The sequence below is a fragment of the Agrilus planipennis genome, unplaced genomic scaffold (genome assembly GCF_000699045.2).
Source record: "Agrilus planipennis isolate EAB-ADULT unplaced genomic scaffold, Apla_2.0 scaffold31, whole genome shotgun sequence".
NCBI lineage: Eukaryota > Metazoa > Arthropoda > Insecta > Coleoptera > Buprestidae > Agrilus > Agrilus planipennis.
The window spans coordinates 819004-842707 of record NW_020439053.1 but is presented as its reverse complement, the minus strand read 5'-3'; the positions used below and the strand labels follow the sequence as shown (position 1 = coordinate 842707).

Below are 23704 nucleotides of genomic sequence, written 5' to 3'. Positions count from 1 at the left end.
TGAGGTACCACCACCGTCTTATCTTTAGACAAAAATTCGCTTACAAGCGAATATGTGAGCCATTGCGATGTAGAGGTATATCATCCAATTCTGGTTACGTCAAAACTTAGGTCGCTTCCCCAACCTGTGCATCTTAATATCTTCAAAACCTCTAGGTAAATAAAATTCCTTGAAATTTGTATTGAATTATCCTTTGCAAATTGAAAAAACTTTCTGTGAGTCAAAACATTGTGACCGGTTCATTGATTCATCTCTGAAAGCTTTTCTATCTCTGTGGCACTTTTACTAAGCACGAAATAAGATTTAACCCATACATGTTGTTTTCCGAATATTTTATTTTCACTGATTGTAGGTTCTGACAAGTATTGCCATGACTAACACACTTTCGTAATTATCGCAACATATCCTTCCTTAGTATAGCAGTATTAGCATCTAGCAAGGAGGAGTAAGAGATAGCTTTAAGTAATATGGAAGCGATATTGATAAAACAGTATTGTATGAAAATAAATAAAAGTAAAACAAAAATAGAAGAATATAAAAATAGGAGACGAAAAATTAGAACAAGTGGCTGATTTTAGGTATCTAGGAAGTCAGATAAGACACGACGGAAGGAGTAGTAGGGATACAAAGCAGACCATAGCGCAGGGTCGAGTCGCCTTCAATGAAAAGAAGTCTCTCTTATGCTCGCTAACGGTTAATTTAGAAATTCGAAAAAGATTGTTAAAGGTACATGCTTGAATCGCGGCGCTGTACGGGTGCGAAACATGGACGGTGGACGCGGAGGAAAAAAAAAGATTAGGTGCGTTCAAACGTTCAAAATGTGGTATTACAGGCGAATGATGAGGATACCGTGGATAGAGAAGGCTAGAAATGAAGAGGTCTTAGAAAGAATATGAGGACAGAGGACTCTATGGAAGTCAATAAGAAATAGGCGAGATAGGTTAGTAGGACACCTTCTCAGGCATAAAGGTCTAGTGAGAGACATATTAGAAGCAGAAACGGAAGTTAGGAGGGGTAGAGGTAGACCTAGATTATGTTACTGTTCCCAAATAGTTAAGGATGTGGGTTGTTCTAGTTTTAGGGAAATGCGAAAATTACCTCAGGGTAGGAAATAGTAGAGACCTTATAATGATGATCCTTCTTTAGAGTTCTCTTTTCATTTGAGAATCTTAATTTCTTTAATTTGATTGTACTGATTTCTCTCGTCAGAATTGTTTCGTTAAACTTTAGGTTTTTGTGGCTGGCTAGTTTTTTACTAGAATTTTTAAAAGTAACATATTTTTTCTTTAAATACTGTGGTACTGAGTGGTGGGACAAGTACACATTAAAAATTGGTTTAAAAGTGTCAGTTTGGACAATGAGAATTATATTAGGCTTAATACTTGCAAGAATACATTTTCGACGAAAATTTATACAAACGAAATTAGTTAAACTTAATGTAATTTACTGGAATGTCCAGAAATAAACGAATGCAAGTATAGAATCATAAACATGATAAAGGTAAGAGTTGATTTTTTAAACCAAAACCAAGGGAAAATCTGGTCCTGATTATAAATATAATCAACTTATTTGTTATCCTTGCCTGAATCTTTATTGAAGTGAAACTTATTTACGCACGGTAGAGTAAGTTCATTTCATGCGAGTTGCTATGTAACGAAATCATGCAACGCATTTCCCCCACTGTCTGTCCCTACGTATGCTCAGATCTTTAAAACTACGGAACGGATTTTAATGCGTTTTTTTTTTTTTTATAGATAGAGTAATTTAAGAGGAAGATTTATATGTATAATACATGCATAATATAATAGAGAAACACTGATAATTTTAGAGGTTTGTAATGTGATGTAAATAAACACATTCTCTTGCGCTTACATTGCAAACGCTGCCTGAACCCTACGAGATCAAAATAATATACTACAGTATTGTACACCTTAAAAAGCTCTACGAAAAAGTCCGCGATGGTATGTCTATCTCTTAGGGATAACCCACAATAACCATTTTTTATCCTTTACTTTTTACGAGAAATAATGACTTATTTACGGAGCGATTTTAAGTAATACAGCATTAATCCTTATCCAATTAAGTACCTTTACATACAATGTGCATTTAATATAGATCAATATGGCCCAAACAGCATGTAATCTAAATGAATATTTTCGAAGATATTACAGACGTAAAATGCAGGGACATAGCGGTTGCGGCGGTACCGGCCGGTTTGTATTGTCTAATGACAAAAAAGCTGTAATTGTTGTATATAAAGACATTCTATAGTATATTTACTATCAGCGTTGCACCCGTGCGAAGCATAGTGTACAAATAATACCATTAAACCAATTCCTTATCCCGGTATGTTTGAAGAAGTTTCACTTCAATAGCGTGTTGTATAATTACACGTTGTATTTTTTTTTAATAGATGCATTAATAATAATGGATACTGATCTTAAATTGTTTGTGGTTGTTGCTTTGGAGTTTTATAGAGGAGGATGAGGAGTAGGGATAGAAAAGCTTGCTAGCGAATCCTTCGGCGGTCGTCGCACGTGTTGTGTGCGAATCGCGTCGTTCGTGGCCAGCATGCTTACGACTTCGTGGTAGTATTGTGTAGGTTGGCTCCATAGTTCGCATCATTCTCAGCCGACCGACGCGATCACCATATGCCGTCGCGACGCTGGCGAAAGCGCGCCGAAGCTGACACAACGCAGCGTTACTTCTCTCGAATTTGCAACAAACATTCGTGATTTTTGTCGTGAACATGACTTGACGAACTTTCGTGTCTAATGCTACGCTTTTACTCCCGTCTCGTCGTTCACTTGCGACGCTATAACACATACGCTAACTTCTCTATTGTATTTATTCAACGTACGTAAGTTTGATTCTGTTGTCAGGTGTTTGCGCGAACAGACTTTTGAAAGTTTCGCACTTGGAAATACGTCAACAAACTTTTGTAAGTTACTTACTGTTTGATGTTTTTGCTTTTCTTAAAACCATTGCGAGTTTCTTTTTAGGGAAAAACATTTAAGAGCAACTCGAATGATTTTAAAACCTGTTGAATAAAGTTTATTAGATATTTGATTTAGACGAAAGGAGGGGTGTCGATAAGCTATGAAAAGTGACCCCTTTAGGAAACTTAAAAAATTTTGTTGTTTGAATAGCATGAGCCTTATACGTAATAAAAAAAATTCCTTTTCCAAATATCTTTTATTGTTTTTTAAACACCACTCAAATAAGTAGCTATGTAACATTGTAAGATATTTTGAATAAAACTTACATTTTTAGGTTTAGCATGCAAAAAAGTGTTTTATTTTACTACGAGTGCATTTTTTTAGCATAATGATTTTTTAACATATTATTCTTTAGACGAGAGCAAATCTAAAAAAACAAAAATCAAAATGCTAAAAGAATGCGCTTATGCTTAAAAACAACTCGATGTAGTAAAAAAGGGTACGATTTTCAAAAAAAAGTAATTTTGACTCTAGTTTGTCAATTGTTCTAGTTAAGAAAAATTAGTAATTTTTGCTTTTAGGTTATTCTAGTATTAAGTTGTCCTGTATTTTCCGAAAAATATAAAAAAATCTAATTAAATTTTTTGTCATATTGGGGTCAATTTTCTTAGCTTATCTATANGTTTTTCTAACTTAAAAGAAATTGCTACCTATGTTCACCCACGCACCCGTTTGTTTGATATGACTGTGTTACTCAAAAAATACGTGGAAAATTGAATTGAAAAAAAATGTTTTCGGTTTTGTGTGAGCCTTAATTATTTCGTGACTTCAGAAATTCCTTTTATCAAAATTTTACGTGGGAAGCATCTGAACCTATATCACGGTTGCAGATCACATGTTGAACTTCTGCATATCAATATATGAGCTGAACTAAATTTTAAATAAAAGAATTACTTTTTGTAGGTTAAAATTAGACATTATTGTTCAGGGAAAGTACCTGCATTCACGTTTCAATTTTATATACATGTTTTTAATACTATTGTAATTTGTCGAGATAGGCACTATTGAATGGAAAATTTGACAAGTCACGGTTGATATTTACTTTTTTTAAACTCACCGAAGTTTTAAATGTATGGTAAATTAAACGAATAAACGCGTTGTAGCCTCCTTTCTAATTTATCTTCTGCAACACAGCACTTACATGTCGAGGTAAATAGTATTCTGTCATAGATTGCTTAAACTTTAGTCCATACATTTAATAAAATAATAATTTTAAAATGTAAATCACGTACCACAAATTATTCTGATATAATCGCGATTTACTTTTTCGGAAACTAAATTGTTTAGGTAGCCTTTGCAATTTATTAATTGCTATAGTGTCAATAAGGTACCCACGTACGTGAAAACATCAATTTGAATTGAATTATATGAATGTGTATGCATTAGGTACTCACTACACTTTCATTCATCATTTCGAACTGTTGTTGTGATGTGTATTGGTATTCTAACCATTTGAAAAAGGTCAATTGAGTTTTAATTTTATAATTAATTTCCATACTCTTTCTTCTACTTCTTGTTAAAAAAATTACAACTCTATATTCTTTCTTTCAAGTCAAAAACCAATTTTATTTGTTTTATTAGTTGATGCCCTAAATACGTGTCAGAGATCGTCGACGACCGCTTTAAATTATTTTTTCTTTTCCTCAGGAACAGTAATTTTTTTCTGAATAAAAGGTTCCTTATGTCAATTTTTGTATCCCTGAGAATGTGTGTACAAAATTTCATGATACGTTTTACCTGCTGCTTCGCTCTCATCGATTTCCTAAATATGTATCAAAGAATATCGACGGCTACATAAAAATATTTTTCTCTATCCCTGGAAAACAGTATTTTTTTCTGGATTAAGTGCACCCTATGTCCCTTTCCGTACCCCTGACAATGTGTGCACAAAATTTCATGACGATAGTTAAGGAATGAAATGGTAGCAAACAAACAAACTCATATTCGCATTTATAATATTACTTAGGATTCAACAATGCTTCTAATGCCGATAAGAGGCTATGAGGATCCTTTTCAACTGGCTGCAACCTCTTTTTACCTTAAGGTAGCCCCCAATCAGCTATCGAAACGTTGGCGAATTGTCAATATTTTTTTACTTTAGTGATTTCGAAATTGTATTCTTTTCAACTTAGAAATATCCGGGGTAAAATAAGTAAATCTAATTTCTTAATTTCTGCTAACGTACTGGTAATTTTAACGTATTTTATCCGGTGCACGTTCATCCTTCTTGCATCGCTATAAGAGGTCACCTATTTGTAAGGTCATTCGCAGAAATGAGCATATATATTTCAACCCTTTTCAATTTTTAAGGTAACACTCCTTTCGGCTCGTTGAAAACAGAAATTTAGGAGGTATCTAATGAAATTTGATCGTCAACAAATAACCTAAAATTGACAGTATGAACTTCTTCGCGTAAATTCGCACCCCGGCCAGTATTAGGAGCAGCTCTATACGGTGATATTTAAATCATCATCATAAGGTTGTCAGTCCTAAGACTTGTTGGACACGCATCTCCACTCTTTCCTATTCTGAGCTAATCTTCGCATTTCTCTAAAACTAGAACATCCCAGATCCTTAACTATTTGCGAACAGTAATCTAATCTAGGTCTACCTTTATCCCTCTAACCCTTCATGCCTGAGATGGTGTCCTACCAATCTATCTCTCCTATTTCTTATTGATTTCCATAGAGTTCTCTGTTCTCCTTCGTTCTAATACTTCTTCATTTTTAATCTTCTCTATCCACGGTATCCTCATTCGCCTGCAACACCACATTTCGAACGCTTCTAACCTTTAAATATGAAATCGAAAAAACTGTTTAAACAAATGTAAAATAATAATGATTATTTATTTTATATAATCATATCACTTGATGAGAACATGTAGCAATCTTATTGGAAAGGAAAATCAACTTCAGGAAGCTTTTTTTTTAAATTCATACTTTGCGTAATATTCTGAGAACGATTTCGATTACTATACTATGCTGAAAGTAAGGATTTTTTTTAACTTTATTGGAATGCGTTAATGTATTTATGAGTAACGCAGCATGTAAAGGTAGATTTATAGAACCGGCCGTGCCAAAATTATTAGAACAAATCAATTTCGATGCTTTTGTAAATTCAATGACAAACAACAGGGTTTTATTTTGCTTTCTATACCCATTCGTATAATATACCAGTGTTCTGCCACTGCTTTTTGTTGTTCACATTTTAGTAAACGTGTAATTAATTTTCTGGAATAAATGCAAACTATTTGGTATTAATAAAGTTCATTATTATTAGCTTTGATAATTTTGATCATATAGGTAGTACTTTTTATGAAATGAATTTTTTTGTAAAATAATATATTTGGGCTTTGAAAAGACAAAAAAAGTGAAACGTTTATGGTTATATTAATAAAATTCAGTATATACACCTTTAAAGGAACAGAGTTTGATTTACTTTTTCTATTTTATGGATCTCATATTTTCTATAGAAAAAATTGTTATTTATGTATGTTAAGTGCCATTAACATTTTAGGTGTAGGTATTCTACTTCCTAATAGTGCTTAATAATAGCAGTGAAACAATTCTAATAATTTTAAAAAAGAAGTTATTTGTTTGTTCAAAGTTTATTGGGTATCTGTTGACTTACAATTCGTTTGTTGTTGCGTTTTTCTAACTTAAAAGAAATTGCTACCTATGTTCACCCACGCACCCGTTTGTTTGATATGACTGTGTTACTCAAAAAATACGTGGAAAATTGAATTGAAAAAAAATGTTTTCGGTTTTGTGTGAGCCTTAATTATTTCGTGACTTCAGAAATTCCTTTTATCAAAATTTTACGTGGGAAGCATCTGAACCTATATCACGGTTGCAGATCACATGTTGAACTTCTGCATATCAATATATGAGCTGAACTAAATTTTAAATAAAAGAATTACTTTTTGTAGGATCTGTAGATTTTGAATCTGCTAATTTATCATGCTAATAGATAGCATATTCGATTCAGCAGCAATTAACTACAAGGGAGAAGATTATTCGATTTCTGACAATCTATAGGTTCTACATAATATTTCTATCCAACTTCCCGAAGCACTCCGGACGTAAACTAGTCCCCTATTCGGATATCCAGGTGGCAGTACCTCGGGGGATGTTGTCAATAGGTGCAATGGGGAAAGGTGCAGTATTTCACGAATCGGGGCGTGGAATGTTAGAACCATGAGGCAAGTAGGGAAATTAGAGAATTTCAAGTTGAAATGAATAGGCTAGAATTAGATATGGTAGGCATTAGTGAAGTCCGTTCGCCAGAAGCTGGAGGTTTCTGGAGTGGAGACTTTAGAATAATACACTTAAAAATGCAATCATGAATTACAGAGATATAGGAATGATATTTTGTATGTTTGTATAAAGAGCAACAGCCGGTTATAGCAGAGCCGGGCAAACTCGGCTCTTTTGCATCCCGAGTGCTCCTCAAGGTTAACCAAGTAGATCCTCATTGATCCTGCGAGTGCTAGTAAGATGATTCTTTCAACCCAATAGTTTTGCGAACGTAGTAACGAAAATTTTCGTAGATATTATTTAAGTTGCGAGAGTGGTTTCGCTCGTCTACGGGATGAAGGGGCTTGATATGGGAGTGGAAGGGAGAACAAAAAGACAAAACAAAAATTATTCATTACTGCTTACTCTCTCGTACTCATTGAAGGATATGGAGTGACTCAAACTAACCTCATGTAGCGGCTCCTGCAAAGTTAAAGTTTGCCTGGCTCTGGGTTATAGAGCTGGAGCAACAACGTAGAGAAGTAAATATTAGGAAAGGAGTCAGATAAGGATGCACTCTGTCACCGCTACTTTTTAATGTATACATACAAGACGCGATCAACATCATTAAAGACGGTAAAACTGTAGGAAAAGGTATACAGGAGCAAAAGATTAGTATACTTACAATTAGATTTGCAGATGATATAGCAGTATCAGAATTTGGCAAGGAGTTAGAGATGGCTTTAAATGAAATGGAAGCGGTATTAACAAACAGTATTGTATGAAAATAATAAACAAAGTAAAACAAAAGTACTGGTATGCAAGAGAAGAATAAGTAAGGAAAAGGCGAAGGTACAGACAGAAGACGAATGATTAGAAGAAGTGGCTGATTTTAGGTATCTAGGAAGTCAGATAAGTCAGGACTGAAGGAGTAGTAGGAATATAAAGCAGAGGATAGCGCAGGATTGAGTCACCTTCAATGAAAAGAAGTCACTTCTATGCACGTGAACGATTAATTTAGAAATTGGAAAAATATTCTTAAAGGTGTTTGGAGCGCGGCGCTGTACGGGTGCGAGACATAAACAATGGGCGCGGAGGAAAAGAAAAGGTTAAAAGCATTCGGAATGTGGTGTTACAGGCGAATGATGAGGATACCGTGGATAGAGAAGATTAGAAATAAAGAGGTATTGGAAAGAATAGGGGAACAGAAGACTTTATCGAAGTCAATAAAATATAGGCTAGATAGGTTGATATAACGATCTAGTCATAGAGACATATTAAACTCAGAAACAGGATTTAAGAAGAGTAGAGGTAGATCTGGATTAAATTATTGTTTGCAAATAATTGAGGATGTGGGATGTTCTACTTTTAGGGAAATGCGAAAATTAGCTCAGGATATGAAGAAGTGGAGGTGCGTGTCCAATCAGTCTTGGGACTGACGAGCTTATGATGATGAATCATAATATCAGACGAGTAGATTATCTAACTTCCCGGAATCTATATGTTCCATAATATATTTTTTTGTACTTCAAATTCAATACAAGTTAGCTGAAAAATGTGATGTGATTAGATCATTGTTTGAGCTGGTCATCAACTAATACGAATATGTACAATCTTTTAGCATAATAACAGGCTAGCAGATCATCCGATTTTATTTTAGGGTTTGTTTTGTGGTATGCTCTTTTCTTTCATTTCTTTTTAGAATAAAAGTTTTCTGTAATTCCCAATCAATTTTTCGTAACAAACCATAAATGTTTTTGATCCACTAAGAACTTCAGTATATTATGTAACTCATTCTTGAATAATGTAATTCACTATGCTAATGACAAATAAATAAGGATGAGGCTAATCACCAGTACCGTATCGGTGACTAAAAAGCTGTTCACCCGTAGTGTACTTACCTGTGGTTAAGAATTCAGCGGTACTGAAACCTTGAACGATACGTTGTTGACTGGTGCTTTAACATATAAATATAACACCATTTTACATAGTTTAGGTACATTATATGCTATACTAGCGACCCGCCCCAGCTTCGCACGGGTGCAATGCTGATACTAAACATATTTTTGTTTTGTTTAGATTATTATCGAGAAGGGGAAATCTTCAAAAGATACCCCCTGAACATACTAAATATACTACAGAATGTCTTTAGACAATACAAACTGGCCTCTTGTAATTCAAAATCAATACAACTTAAAGCACTAATAAAGCATCTTTTCTAACAGAGTAGGGTACATTACCGTTGAATAGCATCTTAGTTACTGGCATAGTACCGGTGAATAACTTCTTAGTCGTCGGTACGATACCGGTGAATAACAGGTCAATTGAAAAGTCCCCGGCCTAAAATAGTAAAACACATTTTTTTTGCAAAATTCCCTTCAAGGGTGATACACTGATTATAGCGATCCTCCAACTTTTCGATACCATTTTTGTAGTACGATTTGTCCTTTGCTTCAAAATAGGCCTCAGTTTCGGCGATCACCTCTTCATTCGACGAAAATTTTTTCCCAACGAGCATTCTTTTGAGATCTGAGAACAGGAAGTAGTCGCTGGGGGCCAGATCTGGAGAATACGGTGGATGCGGAAGCAATTCGAAGCCCAATTCATGAATTTTTGCCATCGTTTTCACTGACTTGTGAGACGGTGCATTGTCTTGGTGAAGCAGGACTTTCTTTTTCTGCAAATGCGGTCGTTTCTCGGCGATTTCGTCCTTCAAACGGTCCAATAACGCTATGTAATAGTCGCTGTTGATGGTCCTTCCTTTTTCAAGGTAGTCAATGAAAATTATTCCACGCGCATCCCAAAATACAGACGCCATAACCTTGCCAGCCGACTGTTGCGTTTTTGCACGCTTTGGAGCGGGTTCATCGTGTGCAGTCCACTCCGATGACTGTCGATTGGACTTCGGAGTGAAATGATGGAGCCATGTTTCATCCATTGTCACATATCGACGCAAAAACTCGGGTTTATTACGCGTGATCATCTTCAAACACTGCTCTGAATCATCAACTCGTCGTTGTTTTTGGTCAAAAGTGAGCTCGCGCGGCACCCACTTTGCACAGAGCTTTCTCATACCCAAATATTCGTGAATGATGTGATGTATACGTTCCGTTGATATCTGTAGAGTGTCTGCTATTTCATTCAATTTCAATTTACGGTCATTCAAAATCATTTTGTGGATTTTTTTAATGTTTTCGTCCGTAACAGCCTCTTTTGGGCGTCCACTGCGTTCACCGTCTTCGGTGCTCATTTCACCACGTCTAAACTTAGCATACCAATCCTTGATGGTTGATTTTCCTGGGGCAGTGTCCGGAAATTCGTTATCAAGCCAAGTTTTTGCTTCAACTGTATTTTTTCCCTTCAAAAAGCAATATTTTATCAACACGCGAAATTCCTTTTTATCCATTTTTTTCACAATAACAAAAGTTGCTTCACTAAAAATGCTATAATTCACAAACTAATGATCCGACAGCCGTCAAATTTATAGACGCGTCTTTTGAAGGTTAGGACTAACTGAAAATCATATGGATTTAGTTCTGGTGCCGCCATCTATGTGTCAGGCCGGGGACTTTTCAATTGACCCTAGTAGATACATCGATAAATTAATTTAAGTGATGTTTGATAATCAGTCTGTTTAAACATTAAGATTTTGTACAACAGAGTCACTGGCGCTTAAACGTAAACTTCTAAGGTAGTACGTTCACCTCTGCCTATAAACTTCTCTTAATTTCTTCTTCTTTATTGGACCTTCAAATTATGCCGTAATAAAATGCCTCGTTTCGTTATTAATTAATTGATTATATAATAATTTTGTGCAAAGTAAATCAAAGAAGAAAAGTTTCCTTTTCGTCATTTACCTACGAAATATGTTCCTGAAAATTTCCATTCAACAAAACGAAATTGCTTTTCACTTTCCTTGTTAAATTTATATATTTAGACGAACGTCCATGTATACATAGATGTATATACTTAGTCGTTTCAAATTTATGAGACAATAGGCTTTCCTTGACATAGATTCTTAAACAAAAGTCTAAATTATTATGATGACTTCAAAAGTACGGGTGCTACGTGGTTTGAAATGATTTTGGTATGAGAAAACAATTAGACAACATATAATAATAATTAAAAAAGAAATACTTTTATTAATTAATCGAAAAACTATTTGATGCGATAAGAGTATTATTACCGTTTTTACACGTTGGGAGGCATTTGAATATGAAATGGTGAATTTAATGACTTACAAAGAGTTCATTTTTTTGCAACACATTCTTTCAGGATATTTTTTTGAATGCATAAAACCGATCAAGGAAAATACTTTTTCGGTCACAGACACACTTCGTATGGTGTAAAGAAACTGAGACACTTTTGAATTTTTGTGGGGTTGAAGTCAATGAATTAATAAAATAATTCGAAGTGGTCTGTATTCTGTCGAAACTGCCAGACGCGGATCGCGATTTCGATCTTTTTGGATCTCATCAGCGCGTCGCAGGCAGCTCCGACAGAATACAGACCAACTTTTACCTGCTGTCTTAACAGTAAAAGTTGGTCTGTGTTCTGTCGGAGCAGTTTGCGACGCGTTGATGAGATCCAAAAAGATCGAAATCGCGATCCGCGTCTGGCAGTTTCGACAGAATACAGACCACTTCGAATTATTTTATTCGATTAAGCTAACGTGCCTATCACGTTGAGGTTGGCTACGGCAGGATTCGTTTTCAGCAAGTAGATATCCATACAAGTGGATCTTGTTGAAAAATACGTAATCCTAAAATGTAGCATCGTGCTACAGATGGCGTTCACTGTGCCGTTTGTAGTATTTTCAATGAATTAATGTTTGAACTATTTTATCCACTTCCTTGCTGGGATTCGAACCTGGTCCCCTGGTTTTACTCACCAGTAGTCTTAATTCAAAAAGATAATTCACTAATACAATGTTAATTGTTTTAGGTACTTCAATATCGAACTATAAGTATACTAGTTGAGCCCGTTCAAATTTGGACGGTGGGTATCACATATAACGAGAAAAATCTTCTACAGTTTTCTTTATTTAGTGACAATGTTAAGACCTAATAATCCTTATTCAGTTTGTCTTTGCTGTTGAGACTGCCATTTTAAATTATACAGTCTATGTTACAGTCTGAGTCTTGTTAAGCTACTGATTATTACACGCGTTAGTTTAATTATAAAAGCATGCACCTTTTTAAATTTCTATCCTGAGCTAATATTCGCATTTCCCTAAAACTAGAACATCTCACATCCTTAACTATTTGCGAAGAGTAATCTAATCTAGGTCTACCCCTACCCCTCCTAACTTTGCCTCTAAGATGTGTCTGACTAAACCTTCAAGGTGTCCTACCAGCCTATCTCGCCTATTTTTTATTGACTTCCCTGTTCTTCTATTCTTTCTAATACCTCGTCATTTCTAACCTTCTCTGTCCACGGTATCGTCATCATCAAAGCTTCTAAACTTTTCTTTTCCACCGCGTCCACCGTCCAAACATACACCTTTAACAATATTTATTTTACGTTATGGACCGAAATTTTATTCCTTTAAATTATGTTAATGATTGTAAACTGATACAGGTAAGCAGATCTTTTTAAAGGAATACAGTTTCGCAAACATTTTTAAAGTATATTAGTCAATGTTTATTCTGTGAAAATACAATGCGCAGTTTTCTTAAGTGAATTTATTAAATTCGTATACCTAAGCAGGCTAAATTTAGAATTTGGTATTTTGTGGAGGTTAGCAATTTCTGGAAGTACTTTTATAATATTAAGAGATAAAAAAGTTAAAGGATTCAGACAATTTAAGGCGTCGATCGATAGAAGGTTGGATTAAAAATTCTTCTTCATTAAGATAGTCCAGCCAAGTTGTGAATAGCAAATTCAGCAATTAAAAAGGTTTCATTGCAATACTATGTAGAAGTGAATGAATACTTTTACAAAACGATAAATGAAAACTGAGAAAATAGAGTTGATAAGGACCGGTTATGACTGGCTGATAGGAATGACTGTATGAATAATACTGACGTTTGATTTTATATTTTTACGAAGTGAAAGAATCGTTAGTAGAAGAACCATTTCTGAGGACTTCGCTTTGACGTTATTCGAAGAGGATATCACGTATTAAGAGAAAACGTAGGCGTAAAAATGTGAAATTGGACAGGGCACAGAAAAGGGTCATTTTCAATAGAAAGTGACCCTTTTCTGCGTCTCAGTAGGGGAGGGTAATTAACTACAAACGTGTGTTCCGATTGGCAACTAATAAGGATACACAATGAGAATGTTCTAACAGGATTTGTAAAGATTTTAGAAATAATGGAAAGAATCTGAGTTAAAAGTAAACGAAAGAAAAAACCATTGCTCCATTTGTCATTCTTCATGGTTCTCCAGTCACGAGCGCGAATTCAATCAATTCAATCTAGTACCCATATGAATTATTATGATGAATCATTTACCTAAAAATTATAAATGCTGGTTTGTATTTATACAAAGAAAATTTTCGACCGATCGATATTCATTTTCGTATCTTTTTTATAAATGTAAAAAGGGTTTCGTTACTATCATAAAACATATTCTTTTTGTATTTATTCTACTACGAGGTTTTTAAGTAATCTCTAGAATTTAGTAAATTTCACCTCGTATTATGATGAATCATTTACCTAAAAACTGTAAGTTAAATGCAAGTTTGTATTTATCATCATCATCATAAGGTCGTCGGTCCTAAGACTGGTTGGACACGTACCTCCACTCTTTCCTATCCTGAGCTAATCTTCGCATTTCCCTAAAACTAGAACAACCCATATCCTTAACTATCTGCGAACAGTAATCTCATCTAGGTCTACCTCTACCCCTCTTAACTCCTTTCTGCTTCTAATGTGTCTCTGACTAGACTATGCCTGAGAAAGTGTCCTATTAACTTATCTCGTCTATTGCTTATTTCATACTGACTTTCAGAAAGTCCTCTGTTCTCCTACTCTTTCTAATACCGTTTCATTTCTAGCCTTCTCTATCCACGGTATCCTCATCATTCGCCTATAACACCACATTTCGAACGCTTCACGCGTCTAGACTTTTCTTTTCTGCCGCTCCCACTGTCTATGTTTCGCACCCGTACAGCTCCGAAAGTTTCATTATAATCGATTGAAATCTATTGTATCTTTTTCTATAAATGGAAAAAGGGTTGTCATAGAAATTGTTATGATGGATCACATACCTGAACATTAAGTGAATAGCTGGTTTATATTAATATAAAATATGCATTTTTCATAAGTTTATTTCAGCTTTGACTAGGCAAAACAAGAATTAACGAATATTCTTAGTGACTAGTCACATTTTGGGTATGTAGTCTTTACGATACTTACAATCAGTTTAACGTAAAGATTGTGTATTAATACAGATTCGCCAGTAGTAGGCTGTGAACGTGTATTGGGCAGCTATACAGTTTTTTTAATGCTTTTTGTAAATAAAATACTCTAACATATTGGCCCACCTCCGGCGGGCAGAGACATTAAATGAACTCCAAACTGTCATAAATCTATCTAACCAAACAATGACGTCACCAATGTAGAATTGGGGCAATTTTGAAAAATTATCGTTCAAAATTTTTTTTTACTTATGAAGTCAAAAAAACTGTCTCTCCCACCGTCTAATATCTAATTCTATTATGTAGAATGACCGGAAATCGGTGAAAAAATTTTTGGAGTGATCTTGGCTTGGAGCCCTAATTGTGGACAATTACCAAAGAAATCAAATGTATGAAAGGTGACCTTTTTCGCAATTCAAGTATACGAGGGTGGATTGATAAGTTTCCGGCCTAACCAAGAGATGACGCCACTAGGCCTACCTTGAGGTGACATTCTATAGTACCATCCTTGGATAGCTTGTAGCTATAGTTTCAGCCCGATCTCCTTGCTAGTGTAGGTTTGACAGCACGCTGAACAAGACGCCTCTGTGGTTTTCGTAAAAATGGAAAAGCAGGAAAATCGTGCTGTCATCAAATACTTTTATTTGAAGGGGTTAACGCCGAAGGAAATTAAAAAAGAGATGGACTCAACACTGGGGACATCCTCCCCGTCATATTCAACCGTTAAGCAGTGGGTTTCCGAGTTTAAAAAGGGTCGTGTGAGCACCTCTGATGGGCCTCGCTCAGGACGCCCCGTTGAGGTCACAACTCCAGATATGATCGAAAAAATTCATCAAATAGTGCTGGGAGACCGCAGATTGAAAGTGCGTGAGATAGCTGAGACCTGTAAGATGTCATATGAACGTGTGCAACATATTTTGCACCAACATTTGCATATGGAAAAGCTCTGTGCAAGATGGGTGCCGCGTTTGCTAACAGTCGACCAAAAATTGATTCGAAAAAACATTTCTACCGCAAATTTGTCATTGTATAAGCGTAATCCAAGCGAATTTTTGCGTCGATTCGTAACCGTTGACGAAACGTGGGTCCACCACTACACTCCTGAAACCAAAGAACAGTCTAAACAGTGGATTGGACCAGGGGAACCAACTCCATAGAAGGCAAAAACAATTTTTTCGGCGAACAAGGTTATGGCTACTGTTTTTTGGGATGCAAGAGGTATTATATACATTGATTACCTTGCAAAGGGTAATACTATCACTGGTCAATACTACGCAGACTTATTGCAACGTTTGAGCCACGAGGTGAAAATTAAACGACCTCATCTGGCGAAGAAAAAAATCTTGTTTCATCACGATAACGCACCAGCGCACACGTCAATCGTTGCGACGGCTAAAATCAACGATCTAAAGTTTGAATTGATGCCGCACCCTCCTTACTCTCCAGACCTAGCCCCGAGTGACTATTTTCTGTTCCCTAATCTCAAAAAATGGCTTGGCGGTAAGAGATTTGCGGACAATGAAGAAGTTATCGAAGCTGTAAATGGTTATTTTGAGGAGCTTGACGAATCAGTCTATAGAGATGGCATTAATAGACTGGAACACCGCTATGAGAAATGTATCAGCCTTGGAGGAGATTATGTTGAGAAATAAAAAAAAAAAATTTTTAAAAACCTTGTTTTTCTTGGTCAGGCCGGAAACTTATCAATCCACCCTCGTACAGTAAATGGTTAATATTAGAATATAGATTGTTTTTTTAAAAAACAGTGCGACCGGATCAAGATTTTTGTATTATTGAATTGTGGAAATATTAGAAACAAGCGTGTTGTTCCCTTCTAAAAAATAGAAAGGATTACGTGTTCTTTTGTCCTTTTTATTTATGAAATCATCAGGGTTACTTATGTAACTTTAGAGAATACCTGTATTCTCTAGACGTCTAGACTTACATACTTTTTCTATGTTTAAATATTAATGACAATTTCATTAGAAAGAGTATAGATACTTTATCTGTTGTTCTAAGTACATTTATACGGATTCTTAATCGTTTGCTGGTTTAATAGGTTAGAGCCTTATTATCATCGAAATTTTGGTAAAATACAAGACACAAAATATAGTGAAAAGGTTAAAACGACAACACATTGCGTGTATTTTTATAAATATGTAGCAGCTGATCGCAACGGATACATGAAAGCTGAATGTGCTTGTGGTCAGTTTTATTTTAAGGAAGATAAAACATATTATCTGATGACCATACGTTTAAAAACTTTATTGCCTTAGAGTTATTTTTGGGCCTCGTATTCGTACATTAATGTAGTCACGTACAGTTAGCTGAAATTTAAAAATTACAAGAAATATGAAACAATGAAGTACCTACCTGATAAATTATAATTCAAAAGGAAATTAAAGTTATTGGTTTTTTGATTCTATTTATTTATCTGAAAATCAAAAATCGGTAGCATAAAATGCAGTATTTTATAGAAGTTGTCGTAGTTGTTACAGAATATTCATTTTTGTTTTAATATTTTAGAAATATCGTTGTTCTAATTCTTGAATTTTAATTATCATTCAGCCAGCCAATAAAACTTAACTGAGCATTTATTTTTTCAATTTCAACGCTAAAACAAAATCATTGACGCGATAAATTTGATTCCATTTAAGGTGTATTACAAAATTTAAAGACTACTGCCAAAGAAGAAGTTATTCCCCGAGGTGAATAATTGAATACTAATCGGTTTTCAACCTTACGGACGAAACTTCAAGTTTTTAACTATAAACTAACTCAATATAAAATACATAGAAAAGAAAGACATTTTTTCGAGAGCAGAAGACCTAGTGTGAACAGTGGAATTCATCTCTACGGACATGCCTAAGAAATTGAATGAGATTAGGCATATTAATATTATCCATCTGAATTTTGCTTAATTTCTTTATTTATATCTGTGCATCTCACCCCTTCATTTTTAGGTTTATTTTATTTATCATTGTGAAAAGCTTTCTCTAAATCTACGAATCCTATGAACGCACTCTTTCCTTTTTTTTATCGTTTTCTCTATTGCTACCCGTAGAGCTAGGGCCTCTCGCGTTCCTCTATTTCTAAACCCAAATTGATGTTCCCCTAATAATTCTTTCGTCCTCTTTTTCATCTTTTTGAGTACGATTGTAGCTAAATTTTTTGACGAATGGGAAATAAAGCTAATTGTTCTTAATTTCTCACACTTATCCGCGCCTCTCTTTTTAGATATGGTTAGTACCACGTTCCGTTTATAATCCTCCGGGATCTTCCCCGTCACGTAAATGTGACTAACTAGCTTAAACATTACGATCTCTAACTTCTTGCCCTGCATGTTTTAGAATTTCTGCCTGTATCCCATCTATACCTGATGCCTTATTATTCTTTGAGTTTTTTAATGTTACATTACTCTTCCCTCATTATGGGATAATCAAGCTCACCTATTTCCATACTACTGCGTATAGGTTCTCTAACTATTCTTTCCATCTGTCTGTCTTTTCCTCATTTCCTATCAAAATGACCCCTGCCTCGTTTCTTATATTGTTACTACTTACTACTGTAATCTACTTCTCTAAAATTCCTTTTATTATATTATAAGCCTCATCCAAACTTTTCTTCTACTTCTTTACACCTCATATCAATCCACTGTTCCTTAGCTGCCCTCCACTTCCTAATTATTTCCCACTTTATCGCCTTAAGTGTGTCTTTTTTGTCCTTCGTCTGTCTTATTTTAATTTTATTACATCGCCACAAATTTTTTCGTCCATCTATCGCATGTCGCATTACAGCCGGCCGCGGAGTCGGGGTAAAACTGAAAGGCGCTCGGCAGAGCAGCCAAGGCCAATATGGCGGCGCCAATGGCTCGCATGAGCTAACAGTGTAGCATTTATATTCTCACTCATTCGTGCAAGTGCATGACATTTACATTTATAGACTGTGAAACTCAAAGCGAAGATGAAATTATTGATAGAATAATGATTCAATTATTTAAATAAATACTGTTCTCACTTTTTAACACGCGTCTGTCATCTGAATGATTGTATTTATGTATTCCGTAGTCTCATATGCAGATTGAACTTAAAATTTATGGTTGGATATCTTGTCTACTATTGATTTCCCATTATCATTCCCATTTTCCAATCATTACGATACGGTCAAGAACGCGATTTTAATTTTAATACCCTAAATCGAATAATTTTCCGAAAATTTACAGTTAAATGCCTACAATCGGAAAAGTTTCACTTGCATCGAGGTTTCATAATTCATAAAACCACACAATTGATTTTTTGTATTTCCCCCTTTCTTCGATTAGTCCTAAAATATCATTTGTTATCTAGGGTTTCCTACTTTCATTATGTTTAAGACCTAATGTACCTCTAGCTGCTGATTTTTAGGCACGTTTTAATGCAGCTCTAGTATTTCGTCTGTCCTTGTATCTAGCCCATCACTCGTTTCTTTACGTTTTAACTTTTCGTATCCTATCTTCCCTCTTCTTTAGAATTTTCAATTTAAGATTTGTCTTCATAACTACTTTGTTATGATCGCTATCTATATCTGCTCCTACAGTCGTTTACTTGATTTTTAAACCTTTGCCTAATAAGTATGTGATCTAACTGATATCTGCCTAAATCCCTGGCATCTTCCACGCACAGCGTCTCCTAACGTGATGGTTAAATAAAGTATTCCAGACGCGACGGTTAAGTTATGTTTTACGCAAGATTTTATCAGTCCATCTTCCCTATAATTGCTATTACCTAATCCAAAAGAACGTGTATTGCACCATCTTTACCTTCACCTATTACTGCGTTGAAGTCTCCTATAACTGTTAGGTTTTCCTGTCCTTTCTACATTCTGTCCTGCTTTCTTATGGAGTACAACTCGTACCCCCGAATTACCTTCCACCCATCCTGCATGTATTATTCTAAAGTCTCCACTCCGGATGTCTCTATCAGCTTCTGACCAACGGACTTCACTAATGCCTACTAGATCTTATTCTAATATATTATTCTCAAGTTTCAATTTTTTTAACATCTCTGCTTGCCTCTTTGTTCTAGTACTCCACGCTCCGACTCGTGAAATATTGCATCTTCTCCTATTGCACTTGATGACATCCCCCGAGGTATTCTCCGCATGGACATCCGAATAAGGGACTAGCTTACGTCCGGAGTGCTTTACCCTAGAGGACGACATTATTTGAGTTTCGGTTTGTTTTCCTTGGAATAACATAATTTAGTGCTTTCCTGTTACCTTCCATTGCAGTATTGTGCATCAGCGTACCATACCGATCCTTGTACTCTATTGTGCGTTTGCTATCGTTTGTCTTGTGTATATATATCCTCTTTTAGAGGAATGCAAACCACGTCTGATTTGTGTTCTTTTTTTTGTTTATTAAATAAACCTGCAGAACATGCGTGAATGTTCCGTTAATAAATTTAATATTCAGTTGTTTGTTACCAATACCTATTTGGTATTGAAAATCTAAAATAGAAACCGGGGATGGTTGACTATAGGGGTAGGTAGAAAACTCTTTGACAGTGTATGAACTATGTCATCTGATCATAACCAAGCATTACATTTCGCGTCCCGCTCAGTTGTCTGAAGCGTCACATCGCGGTCGTGCGTTGTTGACATGTGACATGTTTTTCATATTTCAATCACATAAGTAATATTTTGATATATTGTATTTTTTGATCTGATGCCTACTCGTTTTATGTAAATCATTTTTCTATTAGTCCTAGCGTTTAATGAGGGCACATTTATCATATTTCATATCTTATTTTTCAAGTCAACAGCTGTGTTTAGGCTAGCCATGCGATCAAAATTAAAAATGGCGTCTGGGGTTGGTAGACCAATTTTTTTCGGGGCTGGTTGAATAATTATTCAACCAACCCCAATGAAATATGTAGTTGAAAACAACACATAAATTAACTTTTTATTGGACTTTTAAATCGTTACGTGGCCAAATTAAAAGAAAAATTAGAACAGAATCCGAAATTGACGAGAGCAGAATTAACCCTGGACACAGTGGAATATATAAAAAATTGACAAATTTTTACTAATCTAGAAGAGGAAACTTTAGCCAGTTTATTTTTTAACAAAAGGTTTAATTATTTTAAAAAAATGTTTAATTATTTTCCTCCTTCTCATGATTTGACTCTTACTGGTACATGAGTCAACTTACCCCGGGCATATGGTCTACCTACCCCGGGCCAGGGGTAGATTGACTAAGATTTAATATTTTGTAAAATGCATTAAATCATCACTATTATACTAAACTAAGAACTAAATATTACATATTTTTATTAGGTTAATAGATTTTATATCAATTAACATGCTTTTCTTGTCTATATACATTAAAACACAAAAAATATGAATTATTCAGTAAAAAACTAGTCAACCATCCCCGGTCTCCCCTTCGCCTCAAAATTTCTCAAAGCATGGTGTTGTGCAATTTTTTTAGAGCAACGCGTTCGATTGTGTATATCACATTTCTGAAGAAATATGCGTGTTCGGGGAATCGTGTAGACTGCTATAAGAAAGATCTGTAATAATTGAAGCACTGTTCGAGTTCAAGGATTCAAAAGAAATAGATTAGGAAATAACGACGCAGAAAATGGGTAAGTGTGCTTCAGGGGTAGATTGCGAGACATGTCAGCCAACAAGAATCGTAAATTTTCTGAAAATCTAGCCACAATGTGGAGGTAGTCGTATAAAGCGAATTCAAAAAATTTGCGTGCAAAATCGAATGAAGGGACAAATCTCTTTTTTTTACCTATGCTTTTTGTTGCGTGAGAAAAAGTTTGGAGTAACTTTTCCTTTATTAATTCAGATATCTACCGAATATTTTCTGGTGAGGCATACCTAAATTTCTTTTCTTGCCTTGAGGTTACTCCTTCAATCGTAAGTTTAAAAAAAGTTATTCGTTTTAACGTCTTCAGAAAAGTTTCGCGGATACATAAACAGAAAATTCTCTCAATACGAGACAGGTAGAAATAAGAAATGTAAATAGCAACAAAAAACTTTAAAATTAAAATTTTTATTATAAGCATATGTTATTATCTATTTACTTTGGTATATTTTGTAATTGAGATATTATTTTATTAAGTGTGTAAGAGTTAACTCACTCGAATAAGTCAAAACAACGGCGACCACTAATCCGTACTGTCAATTTTGGGTTATTCGTTCGCGATCAAATTTCGTTAGGTTAGGTTAGGTTATTCTATGCTGTTATCAACGAACCGAAAGAAGTGTAACTTCAAAAATTCAATAGATTAGTATATCTCCTCATGTCTGCGAATAACCATCCAAATAGGCGACCTTGATGCAGGAGGGACGAACGACGCACCGGATAAAATACGTTAAAGTTACTAGTACATTAGCAAAAATTAAGAAATCAGATTTACTTATTTTATTTCGGATATTTCTAAGTTTAAAAGAATACAATTCCGACCTCATTAAAGTAAAAAAATATTGACAATTCGTCAACGTTTCGATCGATGATTGGGGGCTTTTTCAAAGTAAAAAGAGGTTGCACTCGGTTGAAAAGGATCCTCATCGCCTCTTATTGGTATTAAAAGCATTGTTGAATCCTAACTAACATTATAAATGCGAATATGAGTTTGTTTGCTGCAATTTCAAGCCCCAAACGATCAGCGCGACCACTGAGTAAACATGAGAAACTCCGTACGTTAACTTAGTAACTCAGACGCAGTGTACTATGTCGGATCATTGCGTTAACTCAAAATTGCGCCATGGTTCAACAAAATGGAAAGCACCGAGTAAGTAACAAGAAAGTGAGAGAGACAGAGAGAGACCAGAGCCGGACTGAAGATTTTGGCCTTTGGTACGATGTAACCAAATGGCCTGGTTTAGAAGGGAAAGTGCACAAATTTTAACAGCACTCGTTTTTAAATAAATTTAAGAAGTTAGGAGGAAATTTGCGTCCGTCTTTGCCTCGGTATTTGCTCTTGTTTTAAAAAAATTTTATTGCTTCGGTCCACATTAATTCTATGCATTAAATTCGCAATGAAAACGAGGTAGACGTAAATCTTCAAGCTCACTGCTACGTAACATTTCAACTACATATTTCGAATATAAAAAAGTTCTTTCGTTAGACAACCCTGATGCGACTGGGTCAGTCTTGGTCTTGCCTTGCTTATCACTATACTAGTCTCAGTCCAAAATCTTCCTAGGAACAAATTCAATGCTGAAGTTATTTTTCACAAGTCAATTTAAGTTTTTAAACACAATAACAACCCAGACTGCAATTATTCACCAGTAAATCATAGTTTTCGAATTATNTTAAAAGTAGCGACCACTGGCTTCTTAAAGTATCGTCTGGTGTTAGTCACATGTGGTTTCTGTTGGTAATCGATATAAGCTGCTCGTAGCCACTTCTAGTAGCAACCTCAACGATACAATATTGTAACAAAAAAAATATGAAAACTGAATATTTTTTTAAAGCGTAAAAATCACGTACACTAATTATATACGTACTACACTTTATGAAATTCATTATTACTATCGTTGATAAGGTGAAATGATTCTTTATTGTCTTGACTCTATGCAGTATTCACCGTTTTCTTGTTTAACGGAATGGTATGCAAAACAAATTCGTGCATTTGTATGCTCGTAATTTTCTCATTTAAAGGCTAGTTCGTTGAGCCCTAACCAAGATTAAGTTGCGCTTTAGCATGTTATCTACAAGAGGACAAAACGCTCGTTAATTGACCGAATCTGGAACAGGAAATGTAAAAGTGTGGGCTGAAGGCACGTTATCTTTATTTCCCTGCGCTGTCGTTCCCAGATATCCTAAAATATTCATTTGTACGATTGTACGGTGCAGTGAATGCCGAAACTTGAAGAAATTTTAATCTTAAATTCGTTCCGTCTATAAAAACATCGCGTATAAATGGAATTTTGCAAAATAATACTACTTTAGGTTAGAAATATAAAAATAACAATTGATTTTAGGCTATTATAGACAGCTTTTATGTAAAAAATGCAAATTTGTACATATATTTTTATAATAATACACGCCATTTAACTTTAAACAGCAGAGATCGGTCACATGCGAGACGGAAAATTGTAAAAGGAAC

General features: G+C 35.1%; 1 protein-coding gene across 2 annotated transcripts in view; it reads left to right on the top strand.

Annotated features, from left to right (window-relative positions):
* Positions 1–2583: 2583 nt before the first annotated feature.
* Positions 2584–23704, top strand: part of LOC108732890 (cardioacceleratory peptide receptor-like) — a 208817-nt gene continuing 187696 nt past the window's right edge. Inside the window, exons 1-2 of one of the 2 annotated variants that reach the window (XM_018463887.1) lie at positions 2584–2941; positions 19661–19809. The gene's annotated coding sequence lies outside the window, so the exon portion shown is untranslated. The remainder of the gene's footprint in view (positions 2942–19660; positions 19810–23704) is intronic. The other variant, XM_018463886.1, reaches the window with a different exon arrangement.